The following is a 15456-nucleotide window of genomic DNA, read 5'->3' on the forward strand; positions in this document are numbered from 1 at the left end:
AATCATTCCATATTGCAGGAAAACACATTCTCTTTTCTGTGTAATTATTAAACCTGCTTCCACAGAGAGCTTTTCTCTACAGGTAGACAACAACACTGGGTTACTTGAAGCCACATGATAAATATTCAAAGGATACTACACCAGGATTTCATCTGGCAGGCTGAATACTTAGAAATAGGGGACTAAGCAAGGTTTGGGGAAAACAATCTTAAGCAAAGCTTGGCTTCATCAGCAGAAGATGAGAGTTTCTCAACAGTTAGAACTGAATATCGAAAAAAGGAAAATCTTTGCTCCCCTTCCAATACTGTCTGAGGAATATCAGTTATGAAAGTGAAAGGCACAATTTTACCACTAGTGTTAATATGTTTTAAAGTGACAAGTACTTCTTTTTTTAGACCTGGTTAAACATAGCAAACTTAGAAACTATCTGACAGGTGGGTAACATTACACAATGTTACCTTGCAGGCACAGTATCACCCCATCTGTCTCAAATTCACCTTAGTGATTGCACTTTTTCAGCAGAGCATTGAAGGCTTTTGCCTGAAAAATCCCCTTTGTCGTGCTTTCCTTTCATTTTCTCCCCAGTTACCTTTTTAAATGGAGTTAAACTGGAGGCTAAACCCTTTGAATTGAGGGTTGTCTACATGAGAGTGCTTGAGAGAAATCAATTCAAATTAATTAGGGGTGTAAATTCAAGGTAGAGGACTCAGCCTGCGTAAGTCCACTTATGGCTACCCATTCACGTTTATGCCTAAATCAGACCAAATGCAGTATTATATTTAGATTATACCTCTTCTGCACGTCTGCTCCAAGACGCTCCATCACCAGAGATGATCATTAAAAGCTTCTTCCAGCCATCTCCCCTTTTTGCCTTCATTGCAGAGGCTCATCCCTGGCCACTGTAGCTGCTCTTTACAGGCAGCCCTTTCACAAATGTCCCAACCACCGTGTCTTTACCTGGGGAACTTGGCTTTCAGCCTCCAGCCACAAGACTGCTTCTCTCTTAGTGCTGATTAATACAGCCAAAATAAGCAGACTGCTCGTGGGATGCCTCTGCAGCTGCCTGGGAGCACAGCTAACATGCTGCTCCTGAAGCACACTTCCAGAGGATCAAGTCTGAAGTTCTCTCTGTCAGCATGTCCCACCTAAATTCTGCAGGAAGCAAGGACAGGTAGCGAGGAGCCTTGCTGCTGGGAAAGCCTGAAAACCACTTGCATAGATTCTTTTATGTTAATATTGAAATCTCTGCTTTTCTGAGGCACCTACATTGTTAGCATAATGGAAAACACAAGGGTTTGAAGGGCGTTGTGGTAAGCATCTCATCTCAAGCACTCTGACATATTTCTGCTGCTTCTTTCCACAGAAGCTGAAAACTTTGTTGTACAAGAGAGGGCTCTCCGTGCTTACACAAGCAGGCAAAGCAGTTATGGGTTTAAGTCACAACTGTGAAACAATATAATTTTAATAATAATGCAGTAACCTGTAATAAGTTAGTGGTGTAAAAGGAAATATTAAAACTGCCAATAACTTTTCATGGATGAGTACTGAAAAAGAATTGTTGTGCTTTTAAAAATCAACAGTCCAAAAATTAAGGGGCAGGTTAACATTTTTTTTTTGTTTGTTTGTTTGTAACAGCATAGGCATATGGGCTCAGACACAGATGAGGAGTTCTGAACTTTTTTTGCATATAGATGAATGAATTCAGGCTAAAAAAGGAGCACAGATCTCACACTAGCCAGTCCCCAAATAGTAAAGTCCCTTTTCTACATTTAGCTCTGTGTAGAAGGGTTTATGTGTTCATTGAGGAGCTCCCTGGCTACCTAAACTTTTACAAGAGCTGTATCTCTTTATTTCCACAGTCAAAAGGATGTAGGAGTTTTGAATATTACTAAGATATTATCTCCATTTTCGCTTACGTTGCATTCAGTAAGGCCGACTCCAATAAATAGCACATAAATCTTAACTGTCTGTAATCTGTAATAGAAAGACATCTTTGAAAAAGGATTTCTTGGCAGACTATTATCCATTTTGTACCACTTTTTCTTGCCTTGTTCTGTCCTCTTTTCTTCTATAAGAAGAAAACAGATTTTTCCTCTTCACTTCCCCCCCAATCGTATTCTTGTTGGTGATATACAAGAGCGCTGATACAACGTAGTTTTTCATTTTGGCAGCTTTTTTTTTTTAAATGGATTCCATTGCATGATCTGACCGGTGACAAACAACCCAGCACTTCCACTTGGAATACTAAAGCTGAATTATCTGGCTTCCTGGGGTCTGATGGAGATGCAGTGAAAATTAAAAAAAATTACTGCACAAGAGCAGTAGTGACTGATGTAGGGTCTGCATGCTGAGCTTTTGACCTCAACCGTTTCTACAGTAACTGTGCAATGTATTGTGCTTTCTATTCTCAGACTCACATTGGAAGCCAATTAAATTAAAAGGCTATTCATTTCATTATATTTGTCTCCAGGACACTCAAATAGAAATGCAAACGATTCCTGTTCAGAGTTTCCTGCATCAAAGAAATTGATATTGTAGAGCTAATTTGTGATAACAATGTAAACCAATATGCAATCTGCAGTGATTTAAAAGATATGTGCATAGGATGTACACTGAACTTACAAAACACCCATTAGTGAGATCATGAAATTTAATCTTCCAAAGGGCACTTGTTTCAAGCCCTCAAGGTAGCACTTTATTTTGGTTTAATCTGCTAGCTAACCATTGCAATTCATGCTTTTCAATAACTGGATTCATCAATACTAGGATTCATGGATTTGTAATTTTGAGCTGTTAAAGCCTCAGGAAAGCCCAGTGAAAATAAAAGCTGTACAAAGGTGGTTCATAAGCACTTTGCTTCTTTAAAAACGGCAAAGAAGGAGTGGAAAAAGGAGAAAATATTTCCTATTAAAAAACAAAGGAGGAGTTGTCTGAGGACTGATCCACCAATTTGAACAATAAGGAAGCACATTCTCAAACGCACTGTGCTCTTAAGAACTAGTCTTGGTTTCCAGCTCAGTGAGAAATTAATGTTTTTGTCAAATGACAGGAAAGTAATGGGCACGCAGCATTATTCTACTGCCTCTATTTTTATTTTAAATTAAGCTTCTGGTATAGTTCCCTATGTCACTTAGAGCAATAGCAATTTCTGATCTGGTGGAATGACCTTCACGTTGAAGGGAAGGGAGAGGACTTTCACACCATCCTGCAGGATACAAAATAACAGCCTGCAACGTGCCATTTGTAGATCATTTTGTGCAGGCTAGCAGCCACAAATTGAAACTTGCCTATCATCAATGGCAGATCAAATTTTAGAGCTTTTATAATGGTCATGGTACTGAAAGCTTGTTGATAGAGTAGATGTGGGTTTATAATGGAGGCAGCAGCCTTCATTACGGTTTATCTAGACATGGCTGGCAGGATATAATAAACCAAACGAGGTCGAAATGACAAAAATGTCTCCAGGCTTATGAAAACCTGGAACACTATTTCTAGGAAAACCTGGCAGTTTAGACAAAATTGACAAACACTTAACTCCCTTTTCAGATAGGTGAAATCATTCAGGGCCAGAAACATTCATCTGCAGCACTGAAACTCAGGATCTTTCCACCAGGTGTGAGCTGGGAGACAGTTCCCTGGTGCTGGAAAATGAACTTGCTTCCCTCTGACATGGCTAATTTTTTTTTTTTTTCTTCTTCTCTCCCTGCCTCTCAGTAAAAATTTCAGCCAGCTGTTGAAAGATTCAAGATAAAAAACAAACAAACAAACAAACAAACAAACAAAAACAAGTTGAAGTGAAAAATTTAATTAAGGAATGGTTTTTTAAAATGGTTTGAAAATAGAAGCAAAAATGCAAATTTCATGAAGGTTACATGAGCATCTCTACTCAACTTTTACTGTAATAACTAGAAAACAGTAAAATTAATTTAGGCAACTAAATTCATTCATGTTTAAATCAGGGAACCGAAAGAGAGGCTCTCTTCAATAGAGCATTATTTGACTGAGGAGTTTATGACAAAAAGTAGCAATTGGGTCAGCAGCAGAGCAGGCCCCTGAAACAAGTGTGAAAAAAAAAATAAAAAATGCTGCAAAACAAAACATTGGGGGGGGGACACATTGTATATATACACATGAGTACATATGTAATATAACAGGTAGAATAGCAGAAAGCAAGCTCTGAACAATGAGGTCCAGAAAATCTATGCAGGCACATTTTTCTATAAATTGCCTACCGTGAAATTTCTTAAACCATCTTTGACATAGCTGGAATTGGCTCTGCTGAAAGAGAGGAGACGGAATTAAAAAATCCATAGGTCTATCTGATATGGAACTTACAGTGTTTCTGTATTCTGAGTTGACTAATTTCCTTGCTTTGGGATGAAAGCTTAAGTTTTCCTTACTATTGTGATTCCTTCGCAGAATATTAACCTTGAATTTGATGCAACAGTGATGGCAGCAAAACTTTTTCCTCCTACTTCCTACCCCGTTTTTTCTATTTAGACAATGAGGTCTCCAAGAAGAAAGCTTTGTCTTTGATCATTTATTCTTGTTTGGTTCTCTGAGTATAACAACCAGCTTCTAATAAAAACTCCAAGAGCTTTTCAAAGCTTTCATCTTTCTGGATAACATTTTCCAAAATAAGCTTTTTTGTGAATGTGAAACAAGAAGAGTCCATCCTGGATTTTTCATTTTTCTTAAATCATTATCTTAAATTAAAAACTCTCTTAAATCTATAAATATGTATATACACACACACGCATATACATATATTTTTTTTCATAAGAAAGAAAGTATCTTCAGTGGTAAGACAAAACTGGAGGTAGAAACTCCAAATGGCACTCATTGCTGCAGCATAACTGAGGCAAAGGATTTAGAAGAGGGACTGGATTTTACACAAGCAACAACATTCAAAGTTATATTCTCTAATGATAAAAGGTGTAATGTAAGGGGAAAATATTTTTTCACTTAAGGATTTAAGATGGCAATGAGTTCAGGACAAGACCTGATTAGGACATATTACCTGATTTATTTTTCTTTTTATGAGGTGTTCTGAACAATCACCTAAGGCATGTTTCACTGTCCACTGGTATGAGAAGATATAACTCCTGAAAGTGTATTCCTGTGAAATTAACAGAAAATACGCACTTTTAAATGCAGAAAAATATTTGCCCATCCTGACAACTGTGGGTATTGGCAGAATATGTGCCTGGCATCTGCTACCCCTGTTATGTTATTTTGCTCTTCCATTTTTGTTAGGGCAGAAAATCAAGTGCTTTTTGATTGAGACTTTAATGAAGAAGAGAAAAAAATAGATTCAATTTTCTCTGCAAATTTGAACAATTTAAATGTGGCTCTTTCCACAAAGAAAAAGCATTATAAAGAAAGCAATTTTTTTTTTGTGAAGAATAAATCAATGGGAGCTTTTCCTGACACACTCCAGTAGAGTGGCTAACACAGCCCAACTGTGAAGGGACATTTAATACATGAGACTACCAGCCTGGCGTAACCCCACTTGCAATCCCAATAGCACGGTGGTCCCAATACCAGTAGTCTCACTCCACCAACCTATTCCCATTGCACTTCAGGCCTTGCTAACATGGGCATAGCCAAGGTGAATACTGAGTTTCTACAACAGAGACAGACAGGAGAGAGAGATAGATGAAGAGAGGAGACCCAACCCAAAGAATTTAATACAATCAATGGGGCAAACCTATGCTTCTCCCCAGTTCCCTCAGCCCTCAGTTCGTCTTTCATTGCTGCTGGAAGGCTTGAAATTTACAGTATAATAGGGACTTGTATCATTATTATTCATTATAATCTTAGGATATTTACAGCAACACTGACTAATTTCCACTGCAACAAAACCAAACCCCAAAGAGGAGACCAACAGCGACAGGGACACAACTTTTCCGGGGTTATTAGTGCCACCAAAACGGAGATGGAGACCTGCTCTTCCCCACGTGCCTGAGAGATGCTCTGCTTTCTTTGTACATTCAGCATAAATACAGCTGCCAACACCAGGAACCCAGACTGCGGGAGGTGAGGCAGCGACAGAGGATTAATTAATAAATAATGCAGATTAATTTCTGAAGAGCAACTGCTCCTGTGGATGCTTCCCCATACCAAAACAAACAAGAAAAACCCTTTTATTCACCAAAGCACACTACTTGTGCTGCTGATTCACATATAACATAGACAAGATGGTGCTGATAGAGGAAAGCTATTTCTCACTCGGAGCAGATTCAGCAAGCTATGCTGTCCACAGTACCAGTCTTCAGTAACACAGCTCTCAAAACAAAACTTTTTGCAAGGAAGATTAAATAAAAATTAATAAATAAATAAATAAATAAAAATCAAACATATCTTCAAGAAAGGCTTACCAAAATAAAAACCCCTAAGACAGAAGTTTATAACATGAGGCCCTTATTTACAGTTACAGTGCTTTCCTAGGAAAGTTATGTAGATAAAAGGAACTTCAATGTAGAAAAAAATCATTTTGTTAGTTCATTTATATAATTACTGAAGGTTTAAGCCACAAGGATCAGGTGTGTCCTGGCTTGAAATGTCAAATATTAAATTCTCGGGTATTCAGAGTTTAGGAATTGGGCCAAAAGAGTTTCAGAATTGAAGGGTATTTTGGCTGATCCTTTAGCTTCAAGTCTCTCTCAAGTAAACCTAAGTGAATTAAATATAATTTTTCATGACCGATTAGAGTATACATTTGACCATCGGCTGCGTCTCACAGTCTGCTACCTACCAGCTGGGACATTTATGAGACTTTTTATAACTTAGTTACAGCTACCTTGTGGAACAATTTAATCATATAAAATCTTATCATACAGATGCACAAGCAAAACAATACCAGCTGCTGGTTTGTGCTCTTGTCAAGCTGCTTTACCCCTTGTGCTTCTCCCCATGCCATCCACGACATTCCTGCTGCAGGGGGACTGCCTTTGGAGGATGCTATTTGCAAGGGCAAACTGACTTTTTTGTCTGACATCCAAGATGAAAAGTCCCTGAAGTTTCCAGCAGAAATGCAGGGCTTCATAAGCCCGGGTGCGACAGGAGGTGCACTGAGGAAGCCTCCTCTGAGCAAAAAGTCTCTGAAAATGAAGAGGTTGTGTACGTGTGAGTAATGCTGAGAGGACAATACCCACCCATCCAGCTTCTTGGAGCGATTCTCTTCCTCAAACAAGAATCCTCAAGGCTCTGGCACATGCTTGCCCTCTCTAGCCAAGGAGCAGAGCAAGCCTTGTCTAAATAAAGCATTTGGAGTTTTCGGGGTAAAAATGGCTTAAAGCCAGCATTATCACTGGCTCTAAAGCAAAACAACAGAAGAAGAAGGAGCATTGCAAACAGGTAAAGTGACACAGCTGATCAACATGCAGAACTCTGTGCCATGCAGCACACTTGCAAGTGCCTCACATTTGAGTGGTACAATTTATCTTTATAACCTATTCTTGCTAGACGGTATTTCATTCCTTTCTTTGTCTGACCTCCAGCTTCTCTGCCAGAGGTGGTACGGAAAATACACAGCAGCCATGGGAAGGAGAGCAGAGGCAGAGAGAGGTATGAATTTATACTGCAGACTTTGTGACTAATCGCCGAGCAGCATCGCCTCGGAATTAACATAATCTTTGAGAGGTTCCCATATGTTTGAGGCTGACTGGGTGCATGTATGCTAATCAGCTTCATGTTATAACCAGGATATTAGAACACAACTTTGCTAAGCAAATGGAGGGGAAGATCAACAAATATGCATCAGTGAGATGAAAACAGAGTTCTGCAGGGGAAATTTGGATTCCCATCAGGTATAGCTTGGGGATGGAAAGAGCCCTCACAGGAAAACTGAGGGCAGTGTGCTGACAGGACCTCTCCTTCATGCCCAAGGAGAGATGTACCCAACCCATCTCTTTTCTCTTTCTCACCTACAACAAAAACCACCACCACAGAAAGTTACCTACACTGCAAAATTGATGTTGTCCAGACAAAGTCCCTTTCCCATGACTGGTGAGAGGATTCCCTTCTTGTGAGCCCCTGGAATGAATCACACAAGCAGCATTGGAGCAGCGAGGTGCTGAGTGGTTCAGCTTTTCTGCACAGCCACAGCAGGTCAATGAGCTTCAGTCCTGGTGGGCTTTGGTGCCAAGAGGCTGGCATCAGTCTTGTCCTCCTCCAGGCCTGAGGGTTTCTCTTTCACGGGATCCCTCCAGATGGGGCGCAAGCACACAGCACACTGCCTGGGCTCTGTCAGCAGCAGCAGCCACACACAGCTTTCCTCAGACGTGCATACCTTGCTTGACAAACAGAGCTGATGATGATAATTTAAGCTTCATCTTTCTTCCTGCTCTCTACTTTCTTTGGTGCATCCTGGAGGCCTCTGCATAGGAAACACCAGGTGTGGAAATAACTAACAAGATATTCATTAAGACTAGATTGTGATGGAGATGACAAGCCAAATCATCCCCAAACTTCTGTTTCTTTGCATCCAGCTTTAAGGATCATTTTATTTATAGCTAGAAAAATTACCTGCAGCACTACCGCTGGGAAACTGAAGCCTACAGTAACATTTAGCTTCCATTTCAGCTGCTCTACATTGAACATGCCCCTTGGAAATCCAGACAGCAGATACACTGTCTTTGTATAAGACATGCAACAGATAATTGGAATGAGGTATATGAGCACTGCCAAAAAATAAAATCAAGCAGGTCATTCTCTCCTTCCCATCCCAACATACATTTATGAAGCATGAAATACGTTCACCCTTCCTGACTCACTTCTATCCTTTTTCAAACCTGACAGAGCACTTGAGGTTGGTAAGTGAACTGTGTTAGGCTGGGTCATGGTTTCAACTGAAGAGGAAAAAAAAAACAAAAACAAAAAAACCACCAACAACCCTGCAGTGGATTTATATGATTTTGGTTTCATAGCTGACTATCAATTCTCATTGTTTTAAGTGTGAAAGATTTAGCAATGGCTGCATGAAACTTCAGTGCCACAAACTGTTGATGCTGCGTCAAGCAGCTTTGATTTTGTCTGTTGCACACACTGCAGCCACAAGTCCCTACCTCATGATCCTAGGTGGCAAATACAAAGATAATTAAAAAAGCTGAGGTTCAGAGAGTTATTAACAGTACCTTCACATTTCAGCAACATATGAACAAGCAATTGTGTTCTTCACAAAAAGTCCAATTTTCTTATTTTAACGTGCTCCTCATTTTTCTCTATCTTGACTTGATCTCTCTGGCTGGGCATTTTCACCTTAAATTCCAAGTAATCAAACTGTCGGGAGTGTCACCCACTAAGTGAAAGCACTGAAACAAACAAAAAAAGAGCATTAGCAATCTGTTTGTGAGCTGCAAACACATGCACAGAAGCCAAGCAGAGTTATCTGAAAGGCCAGTTGTACTACTTGGAGTGGGAACTTCACAGGAGAAAACTACCTGGCAATACAAAATTAGTGTTCCCCCCCCCCCCCCAAAAAAAAAAAAAAAAAAAAAAAGGAGGGGATAACTTGTGGATACCAATTTAAATTAAACAGGTGAAATGCAAATGACTTGGTACAAAAAAAAAGTTGCAAAGCTGCTGAGGTTGCTACACAAAATCCACATTTTGTCCAGTAAAGATTTTCACATAAACATCATGTTTTCATACCTTTTTTTTTTTTTTCCTTGCAGTTTTACTTCAGCAGCAGCATCTGCAGTGCGCTGCGTTCTGTACTTTGCTATGACACCAGCTCCATGGGCGGCGTGCTGTACTCAGACCCTCACAGCAAGAATTCTCCTCACTCCCAATACAGATTTTGGGATGCATGAATCTGAGACTTTTGTCTGTGACCAAGAGTGGTTTTTTTAATAATTCAGATGGGTTTTAGTAAAATAGGGATAATAAAACTTCTCTAAGCAATTATCTGCTCAAGGTTACACAAGGAGGGGAGGTTAAAGAACACCTGTGTCTTCCTCAGAGCCGTGGAAGTTAATACTATTGTTACTAAGATCTTGCAATAATGATGCCTAGGCTCCATTGCAAATATTTTATGGAAAACTGCCCCTTTTTAAATAATTTCTAATGCAGTCTAGAAGGAGTACATCACTTTAATGAAGGGGTAGGAGGCAGGTAAGAGTGAGAGTAGTAATAAGTTAATGAAATAGGCTCAGTTGTCTGCACAAGATTTGCAGATGAGTGTTGCATACCCATCACCGTGTGCAGGCAAACAGGTACTCAGCTCCCCTACAGCTGGGTTCATGCAAGACAAATATACGATAGGACTGGGTAATTCACTCCAAATGCCTCAGATTTCACTGCTCTCAAGACTTGAGGTGACTTCTCCAGAGGCTAGAGAGAGAGATGAAAGATCAAATCAAACGAACTTTCCCTATCTCATGCCTTCAGAAATCAATGAGACTACACATGCACCATTTCCGTGATTTCCTTTTCATGTGCTAGTACTCTCACTTCTTCCTCAGTATTTAATTATCAAATACCCAAATGAACTCCTCAGGATAAAGCTATGACCCAAAATCTATTTACAGAAAAGAGCTATTGAGTAACATTTGATATACACACAAACCCCTCTGCAGATAGTTCTCAATCAGCAAAATTAATTGACTAAATCACACACTGTTAATTATTCACCCATCTCTCTCCACACAACTCCCTCTTCTCCCCTTGACAAATTCCTAAAATGATCAAAATGCTGATCACAGCCCAAGAGTTTATACAGCCTCTTCCCTTTGAGTCTCCCTTCCAGTTTCTTCCCTCTGGTCCTTTAGCAAGCAAACCCTTCTGGTTCGGCAATTTGGCAAAAAGAGTGAAATTTTTGCTTGCAATTATGTAACTGCTGCGAGGCATTCCAGTCAACAGGAATGCCATCCAGGAGATTCATGGCTGGAAAAATGCATAAACAGTCGCTGTTCCCTACCATAGGACTCTTATTGGCTGGGCAGTCCGTTGATTTGAACACTTTGATTTATTAGAGGGAGAAGCAGTGAGAAAACACTGTCAGGCTCCTGGAGCAGCTGAGGTATTAGGCTGCTCCTTTCACGTACATCACGCTCATGAAAAGCACAGGAGCCTAGTCCGCTGTAAATTAGGAGATCCTGGAGGTGTGGGGTGGGAGGAGGAACCACGAGTGTCAACTTAGCTTATGATTAGCTTTAAATCTTGAGAAACATTAAACAAATTCCGGCTGCTTCACGACTTACCCCTTCTTTTTCCCACTGCTCCTTTATTTATAACTTCCCTGCAGAAGTGCGGACTCACTCTCTCCCTGCTCCTGGCTTTCAGCCACTTGGGCCAGCAGGATCTGCCTGCACTGCTGAGCACTTTTTGCCACATCTCCTTTCGAAATCACTTATTAAGGTCCTAGACCTGATGAATTTTTAATTCTGCTGGGAAGGCCTTACTCACAGAAGGTGCTACTTCAGCTAACTCCGTGGCCCTGTGCCACCCTTTTCTTCCCCTCACAGCTCCTGCAATCTCACTTCTTGAGGGATCTCTTCTAGCCAAGAGAAACAAGCTCTCTTTTCCCACCCAGTTTGCACAGTGCCTGGTTTATACTATTAATATAACAGCTCTCTAACTATTGCAGGGTAAACTGCAGCCACAAAATTCATACACATTTCTAACCCTGAAGTAGCCACCATTTAGGGTCAGTTTGCGTTAGCTCCCATAATCCAAGGCTTTGCTAACCAGCCCCATTACTTACTTTATACCTGGTACCCTATTTCTGGAATATTAAGATTCTGCAGGGCATTACGTATCCTCTTCAACTTTATCCGTGCATTCTGCAGGTATTCCTCTGCACTGATTCCCTGCAACCAGCTTTGCTCACGTCCTGCACACAAGCACGGAGCCACTGAAATCCCTGCTTTCCCCTCCCCGCCCTCACAGGTTTGCAGCCAGGTGTGATGGATTTCCTTGCAGCTTGCCAGAATCCAGGGGTGAACCCAGCTGCTCCTCCTGCAGCTCGTTGCACTGAAAGCTGCTGCTACCAGAGAAGCCACACCACAGTGAGAGTTTAGAGCCAGGATCCTCCGCTACACCAGCTGCTTACATAAGCTTATAAAGCAAAGCAGACTTCAAGGGAAAAAAAAAAAAAAAGAAATCAGTAAAACATCTTTTTACCTCATTTCCTTCTGACTTGACTTAGAGGCTTCTCCAGCAAACATTATGAACATATAATCTGGGTTCTTTTCAACTACAGAAGCATGGAAATACAAATATTGTTACAGCAGATTTTTTTTTTTCCCCTTACTACAAGTCTGTACTCAAATATCTCCAGTCATGCCATTAGCTCTTCAGTTGAGGAATCTTTTCAACGCAGCACATGCGACTACACCTCCTTGCTATAGAGTTGCCCTTTTGAGGGGTATCCCAGGGCTCCTGAGCTGATGGGGGGAGAGAGGGCAGGTGAGCCTGTGATTTTGGGAGAGGCAAATGAGTGCAGTCCTTGACTAGTCCTTTTGCAGCTACCTGTCTGCAAGGCAGCCCTTCCCGATGCAGTAAGCATGCTTATTTACTCTTCTGTTCTCACATCCCATTCCTAATGCTTTCGGTGTATCCTAAGCACACAAGCAACCAGCCTCTGTCCTTGGATAGCAGCCCAGCTCTCCTTGACTTCAGCAGCGTTTGCGTGGACTGTCTGAGGAAAGACCAGCTCAGGATGGTATTTACACTGCACACTAGTCATTAGAACAGCCACTAGCTCCTGTTTCATGAGCAAAGATATAAATTCCAGGTCATTACATAAACTGACTTTACCATGCATTTGTTGAGGCCATTAACTCGACTGCAGCCCTCAGCTCACCCTCCAGAGGAGGAACAGGGACAACAACATCTTAAACAGCAGCACCCAGCTCTCCTCTCCAGCCAAGGAGCTGCTGCAAAGCAGGAGCAGCTTCGCACATCTCATTGCTTGGTTCCCCAGTGGGAACTTGACCTAAATTCTGCAGCACGCTGGGGAAACCAACCTGAGATCTTGCAGCTGATTCAGCTACCGTGAAAAGGAGAGGGCCTTCTTGTGATGTAGCCCATGCTACTGATCAGAGCAATTTCCAGGACTCTCTCAGATGTTGTGTTTCTTTTTTTGCATCTGCAAAAGAGGGATGATGCATCTCCCTCACACGCGGGTGATAATGAGATGAAAGATGCTCAGCGATTAAGTATAGCACATAAAGAACATCACAAGTTTAATTTGGTATAACTGGGAGCAACTTTAAAATTTCAAAGACAATTCAGTTCACTGTTTTTAGCGCTGTTTTGAAATGTTAACATCCACTGCATTTCAGTTTGCAAATCCACAGCTGTTGAGCAGAAGTCATTAGGGGAGGGGAGTAGAAGCTGGAGTTTTTATGGGAAATGATCAGGAGTGAATTAATTCATGCTGGCTATGAATTTTGCATCAGTAGATTTCAGTGCAAATCCAAGTGCAGTAAACAGTTTATATTCCCCCTCTGGTTATTGTTTTGAGCTGTCTTCAGATGCATGCTGACCTCCCTGGATTGCTTTACAGGCTACTCACACTGCAGAGGTTTTCTTTGCAGCTGATGCCCCAAGGCTGGTGTCTCCGGGCTAAAAGCTGACACCATGCAGAGCTCGTGGAACCCAGCTCAGTGAAGCTGTGCTGATTGATAGCTGAGGGTCTGGTTTGTAACTAAAGAGTGGAAAAATTGGCTTCAGAAGAACAGTTCTGGGATGAAGGCAGAGTCTGACATGAATCCCGTGGCAGTTTCAGACAACAGCTTTTAAAATTTTCTGTGCAGGGAAACAGCCTGCAAGAGGCACCTGCTTCCATCACCCGACTGGTCACAACTCATCGCCCACCCAGGTGTGCCAGCAAGCCCATCACGGGGCAATCCTACACATGAAATCAGCAAAAATATTCCAAGCTAAAAGTAAAAGAAATTAAACCAAGGTCATTTACCTAGTCTAGTTACAGCAAAGCTCCAGAAACACGTTCATGAGCACAGCTAAAGGAGCAGTAAGTAGTGCCAGGGGAGATGGAGCAGGCAAATGTCCCCAAAACTGTGGAGACTGTCTCTGGAAAAAAAAAAAAAAAATGTTAATAGCCTATATATATATATATTATATATATATAATAATTATTATTATTATTTTCCCCCAGAAATTCTTTGTGCCATTTCCAGCCTTCTTAGTACTGCCAGTTGCTGGCTTGCCAAAGACTTCTTGCCAGTGCTTCCAACAATGCACAGACACACAAGTGGTTAACAACTCCAACTTGGATTTGACACTTTTCCTTCAGATTAAATGGGCTACTCGCAGAGACAGACAACTCGCTAACTTCAAAGCTTCCTGTCTTAGCTAAAAAGAAACAAATTGCTTCCCCAGTGAATCCTCTCAAGGGAGCAACTCAGGATAAACCTGTGATATTTGCATTAATTCATCTTTAAACATAAACCCGAATAGATTCTGTTTCTTTAATATATTTTCCCATTATTTAAATGGACTTGTTTTAAAAGACAGTAACGTGTTTGCTTAGGGGATATTTTGCATTTCTATTTACCTTTTGGCTGGCAGTTCATTGTCATGGGCAGAACTGCTGGAACTAAAGCAGTGGAGGCTTACAAAGATTTTAGGAAGGATTTATATCCGAGGTCACCCTCATGCTGATTTTCAGCAGTGCTGCTCCTTTCGATCTGGGGACAGTAAGGGGATCTTTTGGTGACAAAGCCTGCCTGCGGGCTGGGCTGCCTGAGGAGAGTGGGGCTTTGGGGCAATTGTCCTGATACCTGCTGCCAAAACCAAGCAGTTTTGATCAGCAGATACAAAGGCGCTTTGCAGAGGCACTCAGTTTTGTCCTCCAGTTTTTGCAGCGGGGGAAACACATGGAGGAATCAAGGAAAACAGCAACATTTGCTGGCCAGTGGAAAATGGACTGATTTTTCTAGTTTGCTCAAAACAAATGCTATAGATTGCAAGGTGCTCACTCACTCTGTCCTCTCCAGTAGTGCTGAAGCCTTTTAAGACCTTTATTAAGGGTATTCCTGGATAACCCACTCTTGTTTTAGGATTTCCAGTTGTCTATCCCTCCCTCTGCCGCTGGCAGACCTCTGCATCAGAGCAGGGATAGATGGGCTCAGCAGGGCTCTCCATGCCCAGTCTGCTTTTAGTTTAATCTGGCAACAAAAGTGGCCTTCAGAAAAACACCATCAGTGGCAGGGCAACTCAATTCTGGGTATGTGCAAATCTCTGAGATTGTGTGAGCTCAGAAACCCATTAAAAAAATAATAAAAACAAAACAAACAAACCAAAACCAAACAGAAATAACCCCACAGCCTTTCTGAGCTTTGTCTAGTAGCATGTCTTGAGGCCTAAGAGCTTCCTGGCTCCAGGCACCCTCTCATGGGATGGCTGTCCTGAGAAAACAGGGCTGTTTTCAGCGCTGACCTAGCCCACAGCAGCAGTACTCAGAGGCACGCAGTGTCAGCGATGACA

At 41.4% G+C, this 15456-nt stretch overlaps 1 long non-coding RNA gene across 2 annotated transcripts; it reads right to left on the minus strand.

Annotated features, from left to right (window-relative positions):
* Positions 1 to 4520: 4520 nt before the first annotated feature.
* Positions 4521 to 12008, minus strand: LOC106017175 (uncharacterized). 2 transcript variants are annotated; one of them, XR_003496034.3, is made up of 5 exons: positions 11708 to 12008; positions 9655 to 10335; positions 9138 to 9314; positions 7965 to 8380; positions 4521 to 7103 (listed from the first exon to the last, which is right to left on the minus strand). It is a non-coding gene; the product is annotated as an uncharacterized lncRNA (long non-coding RNA). The 2 variants fall into 2 exon arrangements; XR_001190447.4 differs by lacking the exon at positions 9655 to 10335 and having other exon boundaries at positions 11708 to 11906.
* Positions 12009 to 15456: the final 3448 nt, after the last annotated feature.

The sequence above is a fragment of the Anas platyrhynchos genome, chromosome 3 (genome assembly GCF_047663525.1).
Source record: "Anas platyrhynchos isolate ZD024472 breed Pekin duck chromosome 3, IASCAAS_PekinDuck_T2T, whole genome shotgun sequence".
NCBI lineage: Eukaryota > Metazoa > Chordata > Aves > Anseriformes > Anatidae > Anas > Anas platyrhynchos.